The 11,582-nt window shown below is 47.0% G+C and overlaps 1 pseudogene; it reads left to right on the top strand.

Annotated features, from left to right (window-relative positions):
* The first annotated feature begins 3,532 nt into the window (after nt 1-3,532).
* LOC144589894 (NACHT, LRR and PYD domains-containing protein 3-like) lies at nt 3,533-11,202 on the top strand (annotated as a pseudogene).
* The last annotated feature ends 380 nt before the right edge of the window (nt 11,203-11,582 follow it).

Raw genomic sequence — 11,582 nt, 5'->3', positions numbered from 1 at the left:
GCCTTGGCAACGGGCGTGGAGCTGTTGCAAATACTGAGGTTAAGAAAGGAAGTGGAAATAGGGAAGGGGTGAGCACAGAAAATTTACATCTGCAGGGACAGTCACATGTGGACAGATGTGTGATAAATCGCTACATTTTAGTTTATGTTATCACAAAAATTAAGTCAGAATATCAGTGTCCAGAATCAATGGTCGCATTGATTAGAAATTGGCCTTTGACCCACAATGGTCTGCCAGCTACCAATCCCTCTACACTCTCACCAACGTCTGCAGTTGTGCCACAGAAAGCAATTTAGCAAAATGCATGACAGCATAGTTTTGTAAGAAGGAACTCGACCCGAAACGTTACCCTTTCTTACTCGCTAGAGATGCTGCCTGTCCCGCTGAGTTACTCCAGCTTTTTGTGTCCACCTATGGTTTTGTTAGGGCTCCATTCAAGACCTCAATGAGTTGCAGCGAGTTGTGAATGTAACTAGACCATCACGTAAACGAACCTCCCTCCCATTGACTCCACCTGCACTTCGCGGCCTTCGAAAGGCCACCATCATAATCAATGACGAGTCTCTCACCATTCACCTCGTCCTCTTCCATCTCCCAACAGGCAAGAGGTATAGTGTGAAAACACGTACCTCCAGATTCAGGGAGAGTTCCTTCCTAGCTGTTATCAGGCAACTGAACCATCCTCTCACCAGTTATCGAGTGGTTCATCCGCCCAATTGAAGACCCTCTGACTATCGTTAACCACACTTTGCTGGAATTTATCTTACACTGAATGCCACTCCCATTTTCCTGATTTGTGGCTTGTGCTGACTTGATTGTAATGTACGGTATTTTCTCTGTCTGGTTAATATTCGACAAAAGCACTTTTCACTGAACACGTGACAACAATAAACTGAACGTATCCCATTTCCCAGCATTCCTACGTTTGTTGCCTGCTACCCGTTTAAAATTTGAATGCTTATCCAGGTGTTGCCAAAATAATGCGAGTGTACTGTCTCCAACACCATCTCAGGCAGGGTGTTCCATACTGTGACCATCCGCTGGTGAAAGGTTATTCTCGAGAGATCATCCTGTAAACCTCACAGTCCCGACCTCAATCCATGCCCCCCCCCCCCCAAGTTCATAAACACGTCTACGATGGAGAAAAGTATTTTTTTGCCATCGACTTTTCTCATTGCTTTTTCTTCCTCTATCTGATCGCTGCGTGTCCGCCCCAACTTAAATGAACACGAATTCAACCATTCCAGTCTCTGTTGATAATTGAAATATTCATTTCCGAGCAATATCCTGAAGAATCTCCTCCGCATCCTTCCCACAGTATGGAGATCAGAATCGCAATCCTCCTTCAACTTAATACTTAATGAACTGAGGAGGGGGGGTTTACAGGTAGGTGGTTGAACAAAGGCTGGAGATGAAACATCAAGATGTTAGGCAGAAGGATTAAGTTATGCAGATTGTGAAAATAAAGAAAGGAATATCGGAGGAGAGAATTGGGGAGGGGAGAAATCGGTGCGAGACAGCGGAGAGAGTGCGGGAAGTAAGGCGGGTGTGCGGTTTAGATTGTTACTTAAAATTGGAGAATTGGATGATCAAACCATTGGATTGTCGGCTACGCAAGCGGAATTTGACGTGCTGTTCGCCCAGCTAGCATGTGGTCTAGGACAAGGAGATTGCCGTGGGAATGGGCAGAGAGTTACACATGGTTTGCAATTGGTGAGACAAAGCATAGACTCGGCAACTGTTTTGCCGAACACTTACGCTTTCTCCGCCAAGATCTACTGGGTTTTCTGGTTTCTAACCAAATTTTATCCTGGCGCAGATTTCTCCCTTCCCCCTCCATTTGCACGTACATTAATTCATCTCGCTTCACAATTTGCAACTTTTCACTCCTTTTGTTTCAGACCTGTCTTTTCATCGCTGGCCTTTCCCCAATTATCAGCCTACCAAAAACTTCCCTCACCTGTATCCACCTTCCTTACAGTCTTTGACCTGTCCTTCCTCTTGTCCACGTTTCTCCCCACTCACCGCCACCACAATCAGCCTGAAGAAAGGTCCGGACTTGAAACGTCACCTATCTACATTCTCCAGAGATGATGGTTGACCCACTGTGTTCCTCCAGCACATTGTCTTATTCCGATATTCTATTTTGATCATTCTAGTTGGGGGCAGGAACAATGAGGATGGGGGTTGCTGTTGTAGCGGGAGCCAAGGGTACTGATTCAGATGGTGTTTAGTTTCTCTCTTTGAATACACAGATCTGACGCCTACATTCTCTGAGCTCCTGACGCAGTGGAACGAGTACCAATTGTTCCAACTGACAAAATTCTATCGGGAGAGACTAAAACAGGCGATTGAAGAAGTGGTTGAAAGTCTCGGCTTCGTGATGAGACGGGAGGGATATTTCAGTTAACAAGAACACGTGGTAAGTGGAATGATCACGGTGGCTTCTGTTTCCTGTCTCAGAACGCACGGTATTGGGGGTAGAGTGAAAAATGCAGTCGCACTCCCTGGGTTGAACAGTGCAATGGAGAGACTGATCTCAGATCAGTTTGCGTCCTGTAGATCTGGTATCAGGAATAAAACCTGTGACATGGGGATTTCTGAGAATTGTCCATTCTGATCCAGCTGTTCTTCCCACACATACATCTTAGCACAACGTTCTGGGAGCAGTAAACTTGTAAACCAGAATCAAAAACGATAACACGTTTTATGTGGCATGAGTTTCATTGGTCGCATTCAGTTCAGTTCATTAAGCCACAGAGGGCATTATCTAAAAGCACAAGAACTGCAGATCCTGGTTTACAAAAAAAAGACATACAGTGCTGCTCAAAATAGCTGTTTTTGGAGATGCTGCCTGACCTGCTGAATTACTCTAAGACATTGAACTGTTCGCTTGTCATTCAATTGACAAATAAAATAAACAAAAGTACATTTGCTAAAATCTACAATCTCAACAAACAATATTCAGCAGGTCAGTTATTCGCGCATCTGTGGGAAGAGGAGCGGAGTTAATGTGCGGTAAAAGGAGGGAATGAGATGCAGGAAATGTGCAAGAGAGGGATGTATTTGATCGGGTATAACTGAGGTAGGTATAGAAATAAAAAAAGTTATCTGGTCAATGAGTGAATGCGGGCTCAGAGTGGGTAAGAATGTAGATGAAGTAATATAATAGCTTCAAAGTGCCGAGCAGGAAGTAATGCATGTTGGACTGGGCACATTTCTTCCTAGTGTGATAGTGTCCATGTGAGGCCAAAAAGAATTGGATTAATTTCCCATCAATTTCAACTGAAGCGCGTTTCACACAGTCAGGACTCTGGGAGTGCACAGTTTGTCAGCCCAGTGTCATAGGTGTATGAACAGGCAAACCAATGCCTGTTACTATGCTCAAACATACCACAATATCCCATCACTGAACAGCTAATACCTCCCCATTATTATTGTCTCATTCACTGCTCAATATATTCATTGTTGTTCTTCACACAATATCACTGAGCTCGCGGTAAAGGGAAACCGGAGAGAGAGTTTGACGCTCTTGCTCAGTCTGGTGATGGGGAATTGCAACCGGCCCCAGCGGGTGATGTGGGAATCCTTTGTGAAAATGCAGAATAAATTACCAAAGCTGGACAAAATACTGAAAGAAATCCAGAAGCTCGGTACGGTAAATCAACACACTGCACTGAATATCACATTAAAGCACTGGAGTTAACAATGTCATTCAAGTCTGGTTTAATGAATGCTCGTTGATTTGAACAGGCCCTGATCCACAAGAATACATGAACATCACCAGTGGTTTATCTGAATTACCCTTTCCTATCGAAGGTGAGTGTTGAAATGTACAGTTCACACCAATGACTTGTTAGAATTGATGTAATACTGAAACTGTTTGTTCAAAGCTTTGCAGAATCGGAAATCAGAACATCAAAGCTTAAGCAATGGTTAGACTGAAAGTAAGATTGCAGGTACAGCAGGCAGTGAATAAAGCTAATGGCATGTTAGCCTTCATGACAAGAGGCGTTGAGTATAGAAGCAAAGAGGTCCTTCTGCAGTTGTACAGGGCCCTAGTGAGACCACACCTGGAGTACTGTGCAGTTTTGCTCTCCAAATTTGAGGATGGACATTCTTGCTGATGAGGGAGTGCAGCGTAGGTTCACTAGGTTAATTGCTACAATGGCGTGATTGTCGTATTTTGAAAGACTGGAGCGACTGGGCTTGTATACACTGCAATTTAGAAGGATGGGATTGAATCTTATTGAAACATATTAGATTAATAAGGGATTGTAGAAGCTAGAGGCAGGAAACATGTTCCCAATGTTGGGCGAGTCCAGAACCTGGGGCAATAGTTTAAAAATAAGGAATAGGCCATTTAGAACGGAGATGCGGAAAAAACCTTTTTCACTCAGAGTTGTAAATCTGTGGAATTCTCTGCCTCAGTACGCAGTGGACGCCAATTCTCTGGATGCTTTCAGCAGAGAGTTACATAGAGCTCTTAATGAAAGCGGAGTAAGGGGTATGCGGAGAGGGTAGGCACGGGTCACTGATTGTGGATGATCAGCCATGATCACCTTGAATGGCAGTGCTGGCTCGAAGGGCCGAATGGCCTACTCCTGCACCTATTGTCTATTGTCTGTAGACACGGGGATTCTCTATGGGTTTCTTCTTTGTCTGTGGATTCAAGTTTAGCTTAGTTTAGTGTACTGTCACATGGTGAGGTACAGTGAAAAATTTTGTTGCGTGTTACCCAGTCAGCAGAAAGACAAGACGTGATTATAATCGAGCCATAGACAGTATAGATAAACTATGAGGAAATAACGTTTAGTGCAAGGTAAAAGGAGGAAAGTCCGATCTAAGATTATCCGCGTGTAACCAAGGAGGTAGATGATAGTATCCAAATCACTCGATCTCTGACATACACCGGAACTATTACACTGCATTATTTCAACTCCTCCAGGCGTTAATTGTACAAGGCTTTGCAATGTATCAGGTTGTGTGTGAGATCCGTGAAATCCACTGCACACCCGGGGGAGACTGTGTGCGCAGTGATGCCCCACACACTCCTGGCAGTGTCCTCACACACAGTATAGCCTCACACACTCATAGATGGGTCCTGACACACCGTGTAACCCCACGCACACCGAGATGGTTCCTGTCACACTGTGTAAATCCACACACTCCTAGATGGGTCGTGACACACCGTATAAACCCACACACTCCTAGATGGGTCCTGACACACTGTGTAACCCCACACATTCCTAGATGGGCCCTGACACACTGTGTAACTCCACACACTCCGAGATGGAACCTGACACACTGTGTAACCCCACACACTCCTAGATGGGCCCTGACACACTGTTTAACTCCACACACTCCTCACAGGGTCCAGGCACACTGTGTAACCCCACACACTTCGAGATGGGCCCTGACACACTGTGACCTGTGAGGAAGATGCTATGAGGTTGCAGGGTGACATGGACAGGTTGTGTGAGTGGGCGGATGCATGGCAGATGCAGTTTAATGTGGATATGTGTGAGGTTATCCACTTTGGTGGTAAGAATAGGAAAGCAGAGTATTATCTGAATGGTGTCAAGTTAGGAACAGGGGACGGACAACGAGATCTGGGTGTCCTAGTGCATCAGTCACTGAAAGGAAACTTACAGGTACAGCAGGCAGTGAAGAAAGCCAATGGAATGTTGGCCTTCATAAGAAGAGGAGTTGAGTATAGGAGCAAAGAGGTCCTTCTGCAGTTGTACAGGGCCCTAGTGAAACCGCACCTGGAGTAATGTGTGCAGTTTTTCTCTCCAAATTTGAGGAAGGATATTCCTGCTATTGAGGGCGTGCAGCGTAGGTTTCCTAGGTTAATTCCTGGAATGGCGGAACTATCATATGTTGAAACACTGGAGCGACCAGGCTTGCATACACTGGAATTTAGAAGGATTAGAGGAGATCTTATCGAAACGTATAAGATTATTAGGGGGTTGGACACGTTAGAGGCAGGAAACATGTTCCCAATGTTCGGGGAGTCCAGAACTAGGGGCCATAGTTTACGAATAAGTGATAAGCCATTTAGAACTGAGATGAGGAAAATCTTTTTCAGTCAGAGAGTTGTAAATCTGTGGAATTCTCTGCCTCAGAAGGCAGTGGAGGCCAATTCTCTGAATGCATTCAAGAGAGAGCTGGATAGAGCTCTTAAGAATAACGGAATCAGGGCGTATGGGGAGAAGGCAGGAACGGGGTACTGATTGAGAATGATCAGCCATGATCACATTGAATTGCGGTGCTGGCTCGAAGGGCCGAATGGCCTCCTCCTGCACCTATTGTCTATTGTCTGTTGTATAACCACATACACACTCCTAGGTGGGTCCTGACACACTGTGTAGCTCCACACACTGCTAGATGGGTCCTGACACACTGTGTACCCCCACATTCCTCACAGAGTCCAGACACACTGAAAATATGTAATTTGTGAGAACATTCCTGAAAGTCCACAATGTCTATCGTCTTGAATCACGATGTTCCCTCCACCACAGTGGATGGAAACATGAATGAATTTGTTCCTGATCCGTTTCTCAGTCCCCTGCCCTGGGCAGGCCAAGAACCCCGTTTCCTAGTCTTCACTGTCTACTCGACAATCCTTCTCAATCAGTTGATGATTTTTCACAATTGTTGACAAGTCACAATAATGTCTCACCTCTAGACAAAACATCCCTACCCCCACATGTATGTTGAATGCATTGCTTCCTTCACGACTCCCGGCTTGCTCTTCCATGTCCAGCAGCCATTCCATTTCTAATGTCACTTCCCCATGGACACCTCTCAGTTTCCCACTTTGCTTCCAAACATGCATGCGGCCAAAAAAGTTTTTCTCGATGAAGCTACACTACTTGCAGTTTTCAACGATGACTTAACAATAGACTGTCATTTCCGGTCATCCCAGTCCCACTCTGTCCCCTCTGACTTTGGTCCACCACACAAACCGTGCCCGAATCACAGATGAAAACCTCATCTCCCAGTACAATGCATAACTGCCTTGTGGACTCAACATTTATCGCAATGCATTTCGATGATCAGCATCACCTTTCCCCTTCTATTCCCCCCTCCTTCTCCCACTCGCTTTCTCTCCACTTTCCCAACATCCAATCTCTTCCTCCTCCTCCCTTCTCTTTGCCTCTCACCTCCAAGTCCCATTCCCCCTTCCGCACGCCCTTCCATCTCTGCACCCTTTCCCTCACACACTATCCCCTTCCCCTTCCCTCTCTCCCTCCCATTCTGCTCCTCCTCCTTGCCCACCCTCTTCCTCCCACCCTGGTTCTTCCCTCTCCACTTGTGCTGCCTGAGCTGCTGATTTCTCTCCAGTTGTCCCTCTACCAGAACACCCAATGCCCTTTACCCTGTCTGTGCCCGGCAGATTTATCCTGAGTTTTTTTACAGTCTGTGTTCGAACCCAAAAGGAATGCAATCTATGTTTGTCATGGGAGAATCAACTGCAAGAGATGGAGGGACCAGAGAACTGTCCGGGGAACGGGCTCACTTTCACAGCGCAGTTAATATCAAGATCTGCTTGGCTGGTCATTTTATCAGCAGTGGATCGCTGTCATCTGGCTTGTCTGTAATCAGGTTTACCTCACTCTACTGAAATCTATCGGTGAATTGACTTAATTCAGGAGCATTGAACTCATTCTTGTAATCTTGAATGTTGAGTTTTGTGTTGCGTCATCTAACATTGTGTCCATTATCTGCCTGTTCCCGTGCAAGAAGTTCAACGGAAACACAAGGAGACTCTGTGGGCGCGAACGCGATCCTGATGAAGGAGAAGTTAAAGGTTTTCCAGCTGCTTGATCGATACGCTGAGCTCACAATCATCTCCACTGTTCGAGATCGGGACTAGAGGCCAGGATCATGAAGAGTGGAGAGAGAAGATTCTCCGGAGAGAGCTGGAAAAAATCAGGACAGATCAATTATTCCACAGCATCTTTTCCCGGACTAAATCCCGTTCTGGGAGTTCAGCATCTGTGGCCGGAGTCCCGGGGATCGGAAAAACAACAAGGGTGCAAAAGATTGTTCATGACTGGGCCACAGGGAAAATATATCAAGAATTCCAGTTTGTTTTCAGTTTCAAATTCCGGGATTTGAACACTATTAACTCCAGAGTAACCCTGAGGGAACTGATTCTGCATCAATATCCTTACTTTCGGAATCTCATTGAAGAGGTCTGGAAGAACCCAGATGGATTGCTGTTTATATTCGAAGGTTTGGATGAATTCAAGGGCAGAATCTATTTTGCTGACAGACGGAGAGACACAGAATCTCAGCACATGTGTCCAGAACCCGAGTGGTGGTGTGAAGTGTCTGACATTGTGTACAGTTTAATCCAGCACAAGCTGCTGCCAGGGTGTTCAGTGCTAGTGACCACCCGCCCCACTGCGTTACATTTACTGGAAAAGGCAGAGATCAGTATCACGGCTGAAATCCTGGAATTTGTTGGTGAGGAACGTAAGGAATATTTCACCAGGTATTTTGAAGATCAGTCGGTGGCAACAGCTGTTTTCAAACACGTGGCGGAGAACGATATCCTATACACCATGAGCTACAACCCTTCCTACTGCTGGATCCTTGGCCTGACACTGGGCCCCTTCTTCACACAAACACACCGCGACCAGCAGCGAGTTCCCAAGACCATCACCCAACTATATTGCTACTTTATTTACAACATCTTGACAAACCACGGCCGTGAGATTAAGCGCCCCCGTGAGGTGTTACTAAGGGTTGGTCAGATGGCCTTCACTGGAGTGTTCGAGAAGAACATTGCGTTCACAGGTGGAGATTTGATCAAGTACAAACTGCAGCCTTCCCAGTTCCTGTCCGGCTTCCTGATGGAACTTTTGGAGAGAGAGGATTCAGCCCGGAGCGTCTTGTACACCTTCCCACACCTCACCATCCAAGAGTTTGTAGCCGCACTCGCACAATTCCTGACTGCAGATACCAGGAATACGCTGAAACTCCTGTCTGAAGCCCACAGCACGACAGACGGGCGATTTGAGGTATTTCTCCGTTTTGTCGCTGGTCTCTCCTCCCCACGGTCAGCTCGGGTCATGGAGGAGTTTCTGGGTCAATTTCCTCATCAAACAATCTGCCGAGTGATTGACTGGGTGAAAGAGGAGGTTAAACACCACGCTGAAAACACAGGGAAGGACGCTGGCAAACGGGGCCTCCTGAACGCGCTGCACTACCTGTTTGAGTCTCAGAATCCTGCACTGGCTCAGCAGACACTGGGATTTGTGGAAGCACTTTCATTCAATGGACTGGGACTGACCCAGATTGACTGCGTGGTCCTGTCTCATGCCATCAGGCAGTGTGATACAATCAAACACCTCGATCTAGGGGACTGTCGCATTCAGTGTGAAGGTCTCGAGCGGCTGGGACCGGCTCTGCACAAGTGTCAGCATTTGGGGTAACTGTCCGTTTGACGCTAACACTGAACTGTAAAATTGTTTCACTATTTTGTCCTTCCATCCAGCACCCCTTCCATAGGGGCGGCCGTCACAGTGCAAGGGACCCCTTCTATTTTACCCTCCCCCGGGTCAACGGTATTCGACTCTGTCTCCCCCTCCCACGAGTCGCCGGTGGATGGCGCCGATCCCACACACCCCGGTCGCCGGTGGTCGACTCCTCTCCCCTCTTTCCCCGGGTCACGCATGATGCAGCTATTCTATGCACAGGGAACATTTCCCAGTCATCGGGGAATGAGAATGAATGGTGAAAGTGACCAATCACCTTAACGACAGCGATTTATTCAATAATTTGCTGAGGTGTTTCCAGAAATATCCGTTTGGGAGAAGTTATCTCAGCCCCGGGGTTTGTATCAGTTTGTTCCTTACTCTGTCTGTTTGTGTTTAGACTGGGATACAACGACCTGGGAGATTCCAGAGTGAAACTGGTGTCTGCGGCTCTGAGGAACCCGGACTGTAAAATACAGAGACTGGAGTAAGTCCCAGACTGAGAGAGATTGTGTTTACAGTCACTGGGTATCTAACACTGATCATTAATATGATCAGTAATTGTGTCATTGATAAACACTGGGGATTTCCACCGTCTCCTGTCTCTCTGTGATCCTCACCCTCACTCTCTCTCATCTCCAGGCTGCTGGCTGTCGGTCTCACAGATTCTGGAGCCGAGGATCTCGCCTCCGTTCTCAGTACAAACCGCTCACTGACGGAGCTGGACCTGAGTTTGAACAAACTGGGCAATTCCGGGGTGAAACTGGACCTGCGGCGCTGGGGAAACCGGACTGTAAAATACAGAGACTGGAGTAAGTCCCAGAGTGAGAGATTGCGTTTTTACAGTCACTGGGTGTCTGACACTGAGCATTAATATGTTTGGTAAATGTGTCACTGATAGATACTGTGGATTTGCACCGTCTCCTGTCTCTCTGTGTCCCTCACCCTCATTCTCTCTCGTCTGCAGGCTGAACAGTGTCGGTCTCACAGATTCTGGAGCCGAGGATCTCGTCTCGGCTCTCAGTATAAACCCCTCACTGACGGAACTGAGCTGAGTGGGGAAAAACTGGGAGATTCCGGAGTGAAACTGGTGTCTGCGGCTCTGAGGAACCCGGACTGTAAAATACAGAGAATGCAGTAAGTCCCAGACTGAGAGAAATTGTGTTTACAGTCACTGGGTGCCTAACACTGATCATTAATATGATCGGTAATTGTGTCACTGATAAACACTGGGAATTTGCACCGTCTCTTGTCTCTCTGTGTCGCTCACCCTAACTCTCTCTCATCTCCAGGCTGAACAATGTCGGTCTCACAGATTCTGGAGCCGAGGATCTCGTCTCCGCTCTCAGCACAAACCGCTCACTGACGGAGCTGGACCTGAGGGACAACTCCCTCACAGACCGAACTGTTCCCGCTCTCCGCCGCCTCATACCGACCCTTCCGAGACTGGAGCGGATCTGGTGAGTGTTTGCGTTAATGTTTAATGTGATTAAATATCAGGGGATCCGCGTGCTTCCCTTGTGATTTTGTTCTATGAGTGTTGTTGAAATAGTCACCCCATTCCCTGTTATTGACACTGTTGTTTAATCTGTTTATTTTCTGTTTATTATGGACTTGCTTCAGGCTGTCGGTGAATAAGTTGAGTGCTTGTGGACGGAACCAGCTGGAGAGTCTGCGGGGATTCAGACCCGGACTGAGAGTGGGCGTGTGAACATCTGGGAGTGTAAACGTCGCCGACCTGGGTCCCGGAATATTGTTGTCCGGTTCCCCGCCCTCCCCTTTAAACGGCCGCCCTCCCCTTTAAAAAGCCGCCCTCCCCTTTACACGGCATTTAAATCCGGTGCTTCCCCCGGCGTGGGACAGGTGAATTGCAGCTGGACCTGCAGGATCTCGGATGTGACTATCATCCGCGGCCCCCGCTCCTGCTGCGGATTGGCGGTAACAACAGAAGCATTGTTCAAACTGTTCCTTCACAGAGCAATGTCTGTTACTGGTTTATCGTCTGTAAATGAAAAGTCAATGGTTTATTATAGTTTAATACTTGTAAAGTTTGTTGATGTCCAGGTTTCTAATATTTGCTGAAATAAATAA

Source organism: Rhinoraja longicauda, unplaced genomic scaffold, assembly GCF_053455715.1.
Source record: "Rhinoraja longicauda isolate Sanriku21f unplaced genomic scaffold, sRhiLon1.1 Scf000085, whole genome shotgun sequence".
In the NCBI taxonomy this organism is placed as follows: Eukaryota; Metazoa; Chordata; class Chondrichthyes; order Rajiformes; family Arhynchobatidae; genus Rhinoraja; species Rhinoraja longicauda.
Note: the sequence above shows the minus strand (reverse complement) of the source record. Positions and strands in the feature narration are given on the sequence as shown.